The following is a 16,365-nucleotide window of genomic DNA, read 5'->3' on the forward strand; positions in this document are numbered from 1 at the left end:
TGATTACACACACCCTGGATTCGGAAACAACTACAGTAAAACATGTGGTTACCAAAATGGAGATTATAAAATTGTCACTGCCAGCCTTCCACATCCCTCCCCTTTGGTCTATTCCCGCCTTATTTTATGAATAATTACACTGCAAATCAGCCAATCGCTGGGATTCATTCCATATTTCATAATGTTTGACCGGTGAAATACACAATAATGTAACCGTTTCCGGCGTGACTCACTGACAAGCCCTCTCCAGTCCGCCAAGTGCATTATTCCCCTTGCCGACTTTAGCCTCCCCTTGAGCCAGTGTCGGTCTGGTGGGGCCCGTTATCGGCTGGAGTTATCCTCGACAACCCTCAAGAGATTCGTGTCGAAACCGAGGAATAACCGCGCAGCTTGGACTTTATTATATCGTATCTGCATGGAAGCGAATGGTTTCGTGTCCAGGCGGGTGGACACACCAAGCGTCGATGCCGGGGTTGCTGCTGGAGCTGCAGGGGCAGACATTCGATGGCTCGGCGGGAGGATTTTGGATGCTACGGAGGGGTTTGTTGGTGGTCTGTCACCGCCACGGATAACAGCGGAACCGGACTTTACTGCGGTGTTGCAACTCCGAGCAGCCCCCGAGCCCACGGTGGCGGCTACGGAGACCGAAATAGACTACGAGGGGCTCCCACAGGGTGTAGCCACCAGTACACACATGTTAGCCGGCGCCGTGGCTGGCATCATGGAACACTGCTTAATGTATCCCATCGACTGTGTTAAGGTAAAAGAACAAAGGTTAAATAAATTTTAAAAAAACTAGAAAAAACTAACTAGTCAACATGAATAAATGAGTCTTTAGCCAGGCGCTTGATTGCTGTTGTGTAGCTAAGCTTGTAGCGTCAGTTACCGGTGTCTGAGGCTAGTTAGCTGTTCACTATTACTCCAGAATGGAAAGAGGGGAGGAATAGTTAGCTAACTAATTGTGTAGATACAGCACGTCTGCACACAAGTGTTGCTAAAATAACACATGTACACATTCCCCGGTGACATGTACGTTGTCAGAGGAGCCACCAGCAGTTGTTTAAATGGCTAACTAAGTTAGTTTGTTAGCTAACGGTGTTATTCCGAATCGCAGCCGTTGTTGACTTACATCCCGTTGCTAGGCCCAAAGCCTGAGCTCGAGTAGGTTGATAACTAGCGAAGGTGAAAAGTGACATGTCGCCAAATAATGATCTAGGCTGCTCGTTTTATTATTTTTTTAAATGTAGTTGTACTTTTAAGCCAAGGTTAATCACTACCCGCGTTAGTTAGCTGACGGACAGGAGAGGAGCCAGCCAGGTTACGTCAGTGTAATGAAACCTTAGCTACCTAACCAAGTATCACACAAAGTGCTCTTATGTACCCATGTAGGGCCTAGTTAGTTGTACACACTTGCCTCACACTGTATACATTCCTAGTCTCCAAACTATAATACATTGAAGCTTGTCAATCTAACTATATGACACCGGTTTGTTTTGGAGCAGTGATTCCAGCTAAAAGCTATGAAGGCACATAGTTGTTATGGCTGTCATCAAATCCATATTTGTATCGAGCTAGGCTAGATCATTGCATAATCACCACTTTCTTTCATAATCCACAAGGAGAAGGGAAAGTAGTTGGTTAGTGTTGGTTAATGTGTATGTTGGTCACAAGGCCCTGGATTGGAGATACTCAATAGACTCCTCTGTCTATTCACTGATGTCAGCTGGGCTGCTGTTGTTACACGTGATTACAAGCTTTTACTTGAGTTATTACCGCTGGAGGGTTCACTGAAACAGAACTGCAGATAAATGTAGCTATTTTATAGAATGGATGCCATTGATTCTCAACTCAACATGGAGTTTTTGGTTCATCCTGTGCCCTATTTGCATAGCTAGGTTGTGTATCTGAACTTTGTCCAGCCACTGACTGATCCAACTAGTTTGAGTTTAAACAGGGTTTGGCACCTGTTGGCTGTCCTCATCCCTGATCTCTCACCACCTGGGCAGATTAATAGGTTGTAGGGTGAGAATGAGAACCTCAACTGAACACCTATAACCTCTGTTACCTTATAATCCTGCCCCATACGATCATGATACACACATACCCTTTGGTCTAGAATACCTAGTGTTTTCAGAAAGAACATGGAGTATCCAGCCAGATAGAAAAAGTGGCCTCTAGTACTGTACATTCTAATGCTAGAATGTATTCTCAACCAGCAACTGTCATTACATAACTTATGTTTCTATGGTGTTAGTTTCATCCGCTGCTGTACAATATGATGTAAAACACAGGGAAACAAAATATTTTGACTGCACTGGCCCTTTAATAAAGAATCCTGTAAGAGTCTGACTTCCACGGGCTTCAAGCTTCCACCCCTGTCCTGTACAACCATGGTACACCCATACATACCCTTTGGTCTAGAATACCCCTGTCCTGAACAACCATGGTACACCCATACATACCCTTTGGTCTAGAATACCCCTGTCCTGTACAACCATGGTACACCCATACATACCCTTTGGTCTAGAATACCCCTGTCCTGAACAACCATGGTACACCCATACATACCCTTTGGTCTAGAATACCCCTGTCCTGAACAACCATGGTACACCCATACATACCATGGTACACCCATACATACCCTTTGGTCTAGAATACCCCTTTGGTCTAGAATACCCCTGTCCTGAACAACCATGGTACACCCATACATACCCTTTGGTCTAGAATACCCCTGTCCTGAACAACCATGGTACACCCATACATACCCTTTGAATACCCCTGTCTAGAATACCCCTGTCCTGAACAACCATGGTACACCCATACATACCTTTGGTCTAGAATACCCCTGTCCTGAACAACCATGGTACACCCATACATACCCTTTGATCTAGAATACCCCTGTCCTGAACAACCATGGTACACCCATACATTTGATCTAGAATACCCCTGTCCTGAACAACCATGGTACACCCATACATACCCTTTGATCTAGAATACCCCTGTCCTGAACAACCATGGTACACCCATACATACCCTTTGATCTAGAATACCCCTGTCCTAGACATACCCTTTGATCTAGAATACCCCTGTCCTGAACAACCATGGTACACCCATACATACCCTTTGATCTAGAATACCCCTGTCCTGAACAACCATGGTACACCCATACATACCCTTTGATCTAGAATACCCCTGTCCTGAACAACCATGGTACACCCATACATATCCCTAGAATACAACCATGGTACACCCATACATACCTTTTGGTCTAGAATACCCCTGTCCTGTACAACCATGGTACACCCATACATATCCTTTGATCTAGAATACCCCTGTCCTGAACAACCATGGTACACCCATACATATCCGTTGGTCTAGAATACCACTGTCCCATACTACCACTGTATACTGTGGTCTCTGCTTTTGGCTCTGGGCAGTCTGCCTTAAATCAGTTATTAATGGCTGAAAGCTTTGGAGCCCTGGCTGACCATAAGGCCCTTCATTTACAGTGCCTTCAGGAATAATTCATACCCCTTGGTTTATTCCACATTTTGTTGTTAGACTGAATTCAAAATTCATTTAATAATTTTATTCTCACCCATTTACACACACTACCCCATATTGACAAAGTGAAACATGTTCTTAGAGATGTTTGCAAATTTATTGAAAATGAAATGCATAATTATCTCGTGTACATAAGTAGTCACACCACTGAGTCAATAAATGTTAGACTGACATTTGGATGTAATTACAGCTGTGTGTCTTTCTGGGTAAGTCTCTAAGATTATGATTTATTAACTTCTCCAGCTCAGTCAAATTAGTTGTTTATCTTTGCTAGATAGCCATTTTCAAGACTTGCCATAGATTTTCAAGATGATTTTTAAGTCAAAACTGTAACTCGGCCACTCAGGAACATTCTTTATCATCTTGGTAAGCAACTCCAGTGTATATTTGGCTTTGTGTTTTAGGTTATTGTCCTCCTGAAAGGTGAATTGGTCTCTCAGCAGACTGAATCGGGTTTTCCTATAGGTTATTGCTTGTGCTTAGCTCTATTCAGCTTTAGCTTTATCCCCCAAAAAACTCCCTGATCCTTGCCGATGACAAGCATACCCATAACATGATGTAGCCACCACCATGCTTGACAATATTAAGTGGTAGTCAGTGAGGGATGTGTTGTGATGGATTTGCCCCAAACTTAACACTTTTTATATTATGGACATACAGTTAATTTCATTGGCACATTTTTTGGGTGTTTTACTTTAGTGCCGTATTGCAAACAGGATGCATATTTTGGATTATTTTTAATTCTGTACAGGCATCCTTCTTTTCACTCTGTCATTTCGGTTAGTATTGTGGAGTAACTACAAGTTTGTTGATCCATCTTCAGTTTTCTCCCATCACAGCCGTTAAACTCTGCAGCTGTTTTAAAGTCACCGTTGGCCTCATGGTGAAATCCCTGAGCCGTTTCCTTTGTCTCCGGCAACTGAGAAGGAAGTGTCTTTGTAGTGACTGGGTCTACTGATACATCATCCAAAGTGTAATTAATAACTTCACCAGAGGCTCAAAGGGATATTCAATGTCTGATTTTCTTATTTTTGTACCCATCTACCAATAGGTGCCCTTCTTTGTAAGGCATTGGAAAACCTCCCTGGTCTTTGTAGTTGAATCACTGTTTGACTGAGGGACCTTACACCTGTATGTGTGGGGTACAGAGATGAGGTAGTCTTTCATAAATCACGTTAAACACTATTATGCATCGCATCCTATTATGTATCGCATCCGCTACAAGACCATGGTGCTTGCCTACGGAGCTGTGAGGGGAATGGCACCTCAGTACCTCCAAGCTCTGATCAGGCCCTACACCCAAACAAGGGCACTGCGTTCATCCACCTCTGGCCTGCTCGCCTCCCTACCACTGAGGAAGTACAGCTCCCGCTCAGCCCAGTCAAAACTGTTCGCTGCTCTGGCCCCCAATGGTGGAACAAACTCCCTCACGACGCCAGGACAGCGGAGTCAATCACCACCTTCCGGAGACACCTGAAACCCCACCTCTTTAAGGAATACCTAGGATAGGATAAAGTAATCCTTCTCACCCCCTCCTTAAAAGATTTAGATGCACTATTGTAAAGTGGCTGCTGGATGTCATAAGGTGAACGCACCAATTTGTAAGTCGCTCTGGATAAGAGCGTCTGCTAAATGACTTAAATGTAAATGTAAATGTAATTATGCACATTGTTTAAGTCCATGTAACTTTATTATGTGACTGAAGCACATTTGCACTCCTTAATATGTTGTGGCTTGTCATAACAAAGGGCTTGAATACTTATTCACTTGACATTTCAGCATTTCGTTTTTGAGTCATTTGTCAACTTTTCAAAAATATTTCCACTTTTACATTATGAGATATTGTGTGTGTGTGTCGGCCAGTGACACAACATCTACATTTGAATCCATTTTAAGTTGAGGCTGTAGTACAACAAAATGTGTGAAAAGTCCAGGGGTGTGAATACTGTCTGAAGGCAAGGTACTGTATTTTCACTGTCCTGACCTTTTCAGGATCAATCTTGACTGTTGCACACTTTCCTGTCACTCATTTACTAGGGACATGTCTCAAGTCATTGGGTCGCTGTAAGGCTGATACTGGTGTTCATGGGCTAGTTAGAGACCACTACTTCCTCATTTGATCTGGTTGATTTCCCAGCGCGGAGTCCTGCCTTGTTGAAACGGTGCTCTGACAGACGTCACTCGTGGTTAAATAAAGGAATTTGCGTTGGCGCTCCTTCCTTCCCATCTCTTGCTGTTTCCGCCATAGATTTTCAAAATACCCATTTCCTCATTGCTGCTGGGACCTTTTTACAAGGTGTGTCACTGTCTCTCTGTGTCTCAAATGGCAGCGTATTCCTTTTGTAGTGCCATAGGACTCTGGTCAAAGGTAGTGCACTATTCGGGGTACAGGGTGCTGTAACACTGGCCTGTGGGTGCCATTTAGGACACACTCACCCTGTTCTGAGCTGAGGAGCCGTTTCTCTTCACTGCCCGCCCCTTCTGAATACGACCCAGGACTTCTAAAGGACCTTTAGCTAGAAGACAGGTCTGCCGCTTATCTAGCTTGGCACCGTACCAGTTGGCCCGTGGGTGCCGTAACGACGGCCCGAGGGTGCCGTAACGCCGGCCCGCGGGCGCCCTAACGCCGGTTGACCTGAGCCTGGCATCATCGGTGTAGTTGCATGATTTCCAGTTAGGCCCATTCAGCTACAGTACAGAAACTATTTCAGAAAGCTGCCAATAGAGAGATTGTAATGCACAGCCAGTATGAGGCATGATCACACTAGACCTTTAAGGGATTAACAATAAGAATCGTTCTTGGTATGAATTAATGGACGACGCTAGTAGCTTCTAAATGTGGTATTGGATCTGATGAGACTGTTTATATTGAGGTCACTGTGACAGCGAAGTGGAATGGCAGTTGCCAAGCCATGAGGATCAAAGCCCCAAAACACTTGACAGCAAACCATGATGACGAGTGTTATAACAGCCATGAGGACGAGTGTTATAACAGCCATGAGGACGAGTGTTATAACAGCCATGAGGACGAGTGTTATAACAGCCATGAGGACGAGTGTTATAACAGCCATGAGGATGAGTGTTATAACAGCCATGAGGACGAGTGTTATAACAGCCACGAGGACGAGTGTTATAACAGCCACGAGGACGAGTGTTATAACAGCCACGATGACGAGTGTTATAACAGCCACGAGGACGAGTGTTATAACAGCCACGAGGACGAGTGTTATAACAGCCACGAGGACGAGTGTTATAACAGCCACGAGGACGAGTGTTATAACAGCCACGAGGACGAGTGTTATAACAGCCACGAGGACGAGTGTTATAACAGCCACGAGGGACGAGTGTTATAACAGCCACGAGGACGAGTGTTATAACAGCCACGAGGGACGAGTGTTATAACAGCCACGAGGACGAGTGTTATAACAGCGAGTGTTATAACGAGGACGAGTGTTATAACAGCCAGTTATAACAGCCACGAGGACGAGTGTTATAACAGCCACGAGGACGAGTGTTATAACAGCCACGAGGACGAGTGTTATAACAGCCACGAGGACGAGTGTTATAACAGCCACGAGGACGAGTGTTATAACAGCCACGAGGACGAGTGTTATAACAGCCACGAGGACGAGTGTTATAACAGCCACGAGGACGAGTGTTATAACAGCCACGAGGACGAGTGTTATAACAGCCACGAGGACGAGTGTTATAACAGCCACGAGGACGAGTGTTATAACAGCCACGAGGACGAGTGTTATAACAGCCACGAGGTCGAGTGTTATAACAGCCACGAGGACGAGTGTTATAACAGCCACGAGGACGAGTGTTATAACAGCCACGAGGATAACAGCCATGAGGACGAGTGTTATAACAGCCACGAGCGCTTGAGTTGAGTATAAACCAACATGAAGTGTCAATGGCTGCCACGACAACCACGACTGTCCTCACAAGACAAGGCCAAACACTGTTTTTTTGTGCATCCCAAATGGCACCATATTCCTTCTATAGTGCTCTACTTGACCAAGGCCCTTTAAAGTAGGTCTCCAGTCAGAGGCACTGAAATATAGGCTATGCAACAGGGTGACATTTGGGATACAAGGTTTCTCATACAGGAGAGAAGACCAGTAATATGTTGAGCTGGTTTCCCCGTCCTGTGTACTGTACTCTGTTGCTGCAGGGGCCTGTGGCCTGACTGGACTGCACATCTAGGGCTTCTCAACATAGTGGAGAGACGAGGGGGACCAGAGAGACGAGGTGGACCAGAGAGACGAGGTGGACCAGAGAGACGAGGTGGACCAGAGAGACGAGGTGGACCAGAGAGACGAGGTGGACCAGAGAGACGAGGTGGACCAGAGAGACGAGGTGGACCAGAGAGACGAGGTGGACCAGAGAGACGAGGTGGACCAGAGAGACGAGGTGGACCAGAGAGACGAGGTGGACCAGAGAGACGAGGTGGACCAGAGAGACGAGGGGGACCAGAGAGACGAGGGGGACCAGAGAGACGAGGTGGACCAGAGAGACGAGGGCAAGAAATCGCTCAGAAAGGGGGGCTTTCCCAGGGGATTCAGCCGTGTTAAGTTAACCCCTATCCTTTCATTTCCCCCTGAAGCTGGACTCTCAGGTGTCTGTCTATACCCTGGTAGTGCTAAGTCTGGTTACATGAACGTTATGCTACCGGGTGTGTTCTGATGTTTACATTTCCTGAAGAGGAGTGGGGGATGAAAGTGAACCATTGTTGCTGTAGACACAACGCAAACATAGCACACGTGTGTGTGTGTGTGTGTGTGTGTGTGTGTGTGTGTGTGTGTGTGTGTGTGTGTGTGTGTGTGTGTGTGTGTGTGTGTGTGTGTGTGTGTGTGTGTGTGTGTGTGTGTGTGTGTGTGTGTGTGTGTGTGTGTGCGCGCACTGCAACTTCCACAGGGCGTAGATGACGCCGCATGTGAAAACGAACAGGGCAGTAAAATGGAAATAAACATGGTAGTGCGTGTGATTGTGTAGAGATGGTGTTGACTGTTAGCTCAGTGTTTCTAGTAACATGGGTTGGAGTGGGATGCCAAGGACAGACTGGTGTGGAGGTCTATCTAACACTGTTGTATTGGTTCTGAGAATTGGTGAGGTGCAGAAATGGCCTTTAAAATTTAAGGCCTGTGCGATCTGTCGCTGCAAAATAAAACACTTACAACCACTTTAGAAACAATGAAAGTTGGGGCAGTCTTTTAGAGCCTTGTGTAAAAATATATATATATATATGACAACAAAACACTGTTCCTCCACGTTCATTCTGACTTTCCGTTTCCCAGAAGTGTGTGTAGTCATGAGTGGGAATTTCCATCCCTGCCCTCCAGAAGTCATTTCCCCACCCTTCCATCTTGGTGTCCTCTGTGATTGGATAAAGGAGGCTATTCTACTGTTGATGCAATCTCAGAAGTTTGGTTATTGCTCCATCCTTCCCATACAGAGCATTATTCTGTTGTGACACAGTGACTGGTGCCCTGTTGACAGAGGAAGGGTGGAACCCAGTAGCCTCAGGCCTGGTTATTATGTCTTGGCATTGTGATGCATCTACCTACCTAACTGACTTGTGAGCCAGTAAACAGGAACATACTGTTAGGCTATACAGAGAAATGTCTAGTGTATTGGACCTGGTGAACTGCACTGTGACTGCTCTCTTACTTGACCCACTAATTAGCTGAACTTTGAAAGAGTTGATTGACCATGCATTGATGCCCTTCCCTCTCGTTTCTACCACCCCTCTTCTACATTCTTTCTGTCCCTCTCCTCCCCCTTTATCCCTCCTTGTCTTCCCTCTCTCTCTCTTCTCTTTCTCTCTTCCTCTCTCTCTCTCTTTCTCTCTCTCTTCTCTTTCTCCTCTTCTCTTCCTCTCTCTTTCTCTCCCTCCCTCTCTCTCTCTCTCTCTTCTCTTTCTCTCTTCCTCTTTCTCTCTCTTTCTCCTCTTCTCTTCTCTCTCTCTTCTCTCTCTCCTCCCTCTCTCTCTCTCTCTCTCTCTCTCTCTCTCTCTCTCTCTCTCTCTCTCTCTCTCTCTCTCCAGACGCGGATGCAGAGCCTGCAGCCCGAGCCGGGCGCGTTACCGTAACGTGATGGACGCGCTACGTCAGATCGTGCGTACCGAGGGTGTGGCGACCTGTGAGGGGGCTGAACGTCATGGCGATAGGGCGGGGCCAGCCCATGCTCTGTACTTTGCCTGTTATGAGAAACTCAAGTTCTCACTCAGCAACGTGGTCCACCCGGGAGCGAACAGCCACTTTGCTAATGGTACGGTGTTACAGCCACACATTCCCTGAGACATTAACATGTGCATACGTACTGTACCTTAGAGGTATTAGCAATGTTGCTAATTTGACCAACGGTCACTGAGAGACCGACAGATGAAGGAAAGTTGCGGCCTACACTGCTGTGTTTTGTCTTACTGCACTGGTAACCAACCATCTCTCTACTGCTGTGTTTTTCTCTTACTGCACTGGTAACCAACCATCTCTCTACTGCTGTGTTTTTGTCTTACTGCACTGGTAACCAACCATCTCTCTACTGCTGTGTTTTTGTCTTACTGCACTGGTAACCAACCATCTCTCTACCCTCTGCTGTCTCTTTTAACAGGAATGGCAGGCTGCATGGCCACTGTACTCCATGATGCTATCATGAACCCAGCAGAAGGTAAAACTGTGTGTGCATAATATGTGTGCGCGTACTGTGTGTGTTTGTGCGTGTACTGTGTGTGTGCGTGTACTGTGTGTGTGCGTGTACTGTGTGTGTGCGTACTGTGTGTGCGCGTACTGTGTGTGTGTGCGCGTACTGTGTGTGTGTGTGCGCGTACTGTGTGTGTGCGCGTACTGTGTGTGTGTGCGTGTACTGTGTGTGTGTGCGCGTACTGTGTGTGTGTGCGCGTACTGTGTGTGTGTGCGCGTACTGTGTGTGTGTGTGCGCGTACTGTGTGTGTGCGCGCGTACTGTGTGTGTGTGCGCGCGTACTGTGTGTGTGTGTGCGCGCACTGTGTGTGTGTGCGCACTGTGTGTGTGTGTGCGCGTACTGTGTGTGTGTGCGCGTACTGTGTGTGTGTACTGTGTGTGTGCGCGTACTGTGTGTGTGCGCGCGTACTGTGTGTGTGCGCGCGTACTGTGTGTGCGCGCGTACTGTGTGTGCGCGCGTACTGTGTGTGCGCGCGTACTGTGTGTGCGCGCGTACTGTGGGTGCGCGCGTACTGTGGGTGCGCGCGTACTGTGTGTGCGCGCGTACTGTGTGTGCGTGTGGGCATTGTGTATGTATACTGTGTGTGTACTGTGCGCGCATACATTGTGTGTATGTATGTGTGTGTGTGTGTGCGCGCCGTACTGTTTGTGCGCGCGTACTGTGTGCGTGCACAGTACTGTGTGCGCATACTGTGCGCACGTATTGTGTGGACTTTGTGTGTGTGTGTGCATGTCTCTTTACTGAGCAGTGCAGCCCAAGCTGAGCCGTTGCTATGGATACGCGGCATGCAGAGCGAGCTGTGTGCAGGGAGCGAATGACAGACAGAGGAGCAGTTTATGGATTAACTAACAGTTATTTCTGATTTCGGGCAGGGCCAGGCCGGGCCTTACTTTTGGCAGAAGCCAGCGGGCCTGGGTAGGGTAGGGCTTGGTCTTAAAATTATTCATACCCGTGCAGGGCTCTAGCCTAGATGATGAGATGATTTTGGACAAAAGAGCAAGATTATTTTAATTTGTCACAAACTGCAGCCAAACATCGATCATCATGTCACCAGAATAATGTCCTTGTGACTTAAGCATGTGTTTTGGATGGCGTCCATATTGGTTGCGTCCCTGCTTACAAATATCTGGGCGTCTGGATAGATGAAAAGCGGTCTTTTTCAAAAGCATATTGATAGGTTGGTAAAAAGCTGAGAATTAAAAATGGTCTTCTGTAGAAATAGGTCCTGCCTCTCGCTAAATGTTCAGTTGACGTTCCTATCGGCCGTAGACTACGGCGACATCATCTGTATGAACGCAGCTGCCAAGCCGTTAGGTGCCGTGGGTCATAGTGCACCGGGGGTCATAGTGCACCGGGGGTCATAGTGCACCGGGGGTCATAGTGCACCGGGGGTCATAGTGCACCGCGGGTCATAGTGCACCGCGGGTCATAGTGCACTGTGTTTTATGATGGGGACCATTTCAGTGCTCACCACTGCATTCTGCTGATGTCACGTAGGTTGATGCATTGATATGTTTATTCATTCATAAAGCCCTTTTACAAAACGTCCCACTGTACCAAACATCTTCACTAAACGTGAGACATGTGTTACCACACCGTCTCAGGGATGGTTAACTCTGGGAACTACTGTGGTCTCTACACAGTTAGGTAGATCAGCTTTTAGTTATTTGCACCTCATTTGTGGAGAAATCTTCAAAATGTTGATGAATGTGATGTTCTGGTGCTTCTATGGTAATTCAGAAAGCTGATTTGAGGACCTAATAAATGATGGATGTGACGTTCTGGTGACTCCCTGATACACACTGTAGATATCTGGTGACTCCCTGATACACACTGTAGATATCTGGTGACTCCCTGATACACACTGTAGATATCTGGTGACTCCTGATACACACTGTAGATATCTGGTGACTCCCTGATACACACTGTAGATATCTGGTGACTCCCTGATACACACTGTAGATATCTGGTGACTCCCTGATACACACTGTAGATATCTGGTGACTCCCTGATACACACTGTAGATATCTGGTGCCTCCCTGATACACACTGTAGATATCTGGTGACTCCCTGATACACACTGTAGATATCTGGTGACTCCCTGATACACACTGTAGATATCTGGTGACTCCCTGATACACACTGTAGATATCTGGTGACTCCCTGATACACACTGTAGATATCTGGTGACTCCTGATACACACTGTAGATATCTGGTGACTCCCTGATACACACTGTAGATATCTGGTGACTCCTGATACACACTGTAGATATCTGGTGACTCCCTGATACACACTGTAGATATCTGGTGACTCCCTGATACACACTGTAGATATCTGGTGACTCCCTGATACACACTGTAGATATCTGGTGACTCCCTGATACACACTGTAGATATCTGGTGACTCCCTGATACACACTGTAGATATCTGGTGACTCCCTGATACACACTGTAGATATCTGGTGCCTCAGACTCCCTGATACATTAATAGAACAGTAATCCCTGCTCTGTATGAGTATTTATAGCACACCTCTTTATATACTGCTACAGGACACTAGGGGGAGCTCTGAGACTGTACCATTAGGAGCAGCACCTGGGTAGAAGTTGCTAGTAGGCACAGATATAGGATCAGCTTACATGAGTCATATCCTATCCTTGACCTTGAGGGCAGGAAAAGTAAAACTGGCCTTAGATCAGTGTTGAGGGTTAGCATCATCTAACTAAAGGGGCATCGGAACACACATCTGTGAGTGTCATTAGTCGACCGGTTTGCAGGTGTGTGTTTACATCCTGCTCCCTCAAGTGTATAGCTCTATAGCATTAACATCCGTTGGCTCTCACACATGTGGCCATGGTGATTGGTGTTTCCATAGCAACCTGACCGGGACCAGGTGTGCCAGCCAGCTGTGCCATTGGTCCACCGGCTGGGTCACTAGGGACGGGATTGGACGCTTTGAACTTTCTGGTGTTCTGAATTCCATAAGCCCCATTTCCTTTTACTTTCCTAAGTAGCGTTTCTTTTAGAGACTGGTTTCATCTCATTCTGATTGGCTGCAATGGGGAATCCCTTGATGGTGTGTCCCAACTGTATCCCTCATTAAAAGCCTAATATCTCTGTTTTGACTAGATGTGCTACTCTTCTCCTTTCAACTATTATTTTCTTCTCGGTCCTGCCATCACCTGTTCTTTCTTCCTCTCCCTTTTCCTCTAGGCTGACCTTCCTTTTCCTCTAGGCTGACCTTCCTTTTCCTCTAGGCTGACCTTCCTTTTCCTCTAGGCTGACCTTCCTTTTCCTCTAGGCTGACCTTCCTTTTCCTCTAGGCTGACCTTCCTTTTCCTCTAGGCGGACCTTCCTTTTCCTCTAGGCTGACCTTCCTCTAGGCTGAGCTTCCTCTCCTCTCCCTTTTCCTCTAGGCTGACCTTCCTCTAGGCTGACCTTCCTCTCCTCTCCCTTTTCCTCTAGGCTTGACCTTCCTCTCCTCTCCCTTTTCCTCTATGTTGACCTTCCTTTTCCTCTAGGCTGACCTTCCTCTCCTCTCCCTTTTCCTCTAGGCTGACCTTCCACTAGGCTGACCTTCCTCTCCTCTCCCTTTTCCTCTATGCTGACCTTCCTTTTCCTCTAGGCTGACCTTCCTCTCCTCTCCCTTTTCCTCTAGGCGGACCTTCCTTTTCCTCTAGGCTGACCTTCCTCTAGGCTGAGCTTCCTCTCCTCTCCCTTTTCCTCTAGGCTGACCTTCCACTAGGCTGACCTTCCTCTCCTCTCCATTTTCCTCTATGCTGACCTTCCTTTTCCTCTAGGCTGACCTTCCTCTCCTCTCCCTTTTCCTCTAGGCTGACCTTCCTCTCCTCTCACTTTTCCTCTATGCTGACCTTCCTTTTCCTCTAGGCTGACCTTCCTCTCCTCTCCCTTTTCCTCTAGGCTGACCTTCCTCTAGGCTGACCTTCTCTCCTCTCCCTTTTCCTCTAGGCTGACCTTCCTCTAGGCTGACCTTCCTCTCCTCTCCCTTTTCCTCTATGCTGACCTTCCTCTGGGCTGACCTTCCTCTAGGCTGACCTTCCTCTAGGCTGACCTTCCTCTCTGTCTGGTTGTGTACTTGAAAAGTTATTTTTTACCGTCTCTCTCTCTCTCCCTCTAGTGGTGAAGCAGCGTATGCAGATGTACAACTCCCCCGTACCGCGGCGTGTCTGACTGCGTGGGTTCCATCTGGAGGCGTGAGGGCCCCGGGGCCTTCTACCGCTCCTACACCACCCAGCTGACCATGAACGTCCCCTTCCAGGCTCTTCACTTCATGACCTACGAGTACCTCCAGGAGCTGCTCAACCCCCACAGACAGTACAACCCCTCCTCTCACGTCATCTCTGGGGCGCTTGCCGAGGAGCCATTGCTGCCGCCGCCACCACCCCGCTTGATGTCTGTAAGACCCTCCTCAACACCCAGGAAGCCCTAGCGGTCCATGCTGAGGTCCCAGGAGCGCTGGGGGTTGGAGCGAGTGTAGGGACGGCGTCTGCCACTGGGGGCGCCACATCTCGGGGTTAGGGGAGGCGTTCCGGACTGTGTACAGGATGGGGGTGGGCGGCGTTCTTTAAGGGCGTCCAGGCCAGGATCATCTATCAGATGCCCTCCACCGCCATCAGCTGGTCCGTCTACGAGTTCTTCAAATACATCATCACCAAGCGCCAGTACGAGAGAAGGCTGCACCACCGAGACGGAGAGAAGTAGAGAGGGAGGGAAGACCTTCATTCAAAATATCCCCAAGGAACCCACCCCCATAGATATGTACTAGAGGGCTCAGCTCCTATCTTTGGGCCAAGTTCCCCCTCTATCTAACTCTATAACCACCCCACAGTAACCCCACCTCTAACCATTTGACCTCTGACCTTCTAAACTACCCAGGAAATAAAAGCCCCCCCTAGTATTTTTGACTAGAAGAGATACAGCTTTTGTCAAAATTGACCTTACCGGCAGGTTTAGAACTTACTCAACAGGTTAGGAGAATTGTCGTAGCAGTTTAGGAGAATTAGGTTAAGGTTAGGAAAAGTGTAAGGGTTAGCAAAAGTGAAGTTTTGTTTTTTGTTGCCAAAAGCTGTGTCCCATCTACACCTGACCTCCTCTTATCCTCTCACATAAGCGAACAAGTCCCCATCTTTCACATAGTTTATTATAGACATACTGTACATGGCACTTTAATTCAAATATACACTCACTGGCCAGTTTATTTGGTACACCCATCTAGTACCGGGTCGTACTCCCTTCGCCTCCAGAACAGACTGAATTCTTTGGGGCATGGATTCTACAAGGTGTCGGAAAAGTTATTTTCTCAATTGGTATCTAGGGACCTAAGGTGTGCCAGGAAACATTCCCCACACCAGTACACCACCGCCACCAGCCTGTACCGTTGACACCAGGCAGGATGGGTCCATGGACTCATGCTGCATACACCAAATTCTGACTCTGCCATCAGCTTGATGCAACAGGAACCGGGATTTGTCAGACCAGGCGATGTTGTTCCATTCCTAAATTGTCCAGTGTTGGTGATGGTGTGCCTGCTGGAGCTGCTTCCTGTTGGTTTTAGCTAGGAGTGGAACCCAGGGTGGTCGTCTGCTGCAACAGCCCATCAGTGACAAGGACCGACAAGTTGTGTGTCTGAGATGATGTTCTGCACACCACTGTAGTACTGCTCCGCTATGTGTCTGTTTGTGGCCTGCCTGTTACCTTGCACCATACTTGCCCCTCTCCTTTGACCTCTCTCATCAACGAGCTGTTTTCGCCCGCGGTACTGCCACTGACTGGACGTGTTTTGTTTGTCGCACCAATCTCGGTAAACCCTAGACTGTCTGGTGTGAAGCCCAGGAGGGCAGACGTTTCTGAGATACTGGATCTGGCCTACCTGGCACTAGCAATCATACCACGCTCAACGTCGCTTAGGTCACTCGTTTTGCCCATTCTAACTTTCAATGGAACAGTAACTGAATGCCTGTCTGCCTGCTTTATATAGCAAGCCACAGCCACGTTACTCACTGTCTGTAGGAGCGATCAATTTTGGTGAATGAGGTGATGTACCTAATAAACTGTCCAGTTACTGTATATATTAGAA

General features: G+C 47.5%; 1 pseudogene; it reads left to right on the forward strand.

Annotated features, from left to right (window-relative positions):
• Positions 1-107: 107 nt before the first annotated feature.
• Positions 108-16,365, forward strand: LOC124018281 (annotated as a pseudogene).

The sequence above is a fragment of the Oncorhynchus gorbuscha genome, unplaced genomic scaffold (genome assembly GCF_021184085.1).
Source record: "Oncorhynchus gorbuscha isolate QuinsamMale2020 ecotype Even-year unplaced genomic scaffold, OgorEven_v1.0 Un_scaffold_460, whole genome shotgun sequence".
NCBI lineage: Eukaryota > Metazoa > Chordata > Actinopteri > Salmoniformes > Salmonidae > Oncorhynchus > Oncorhynchus gorbuscha.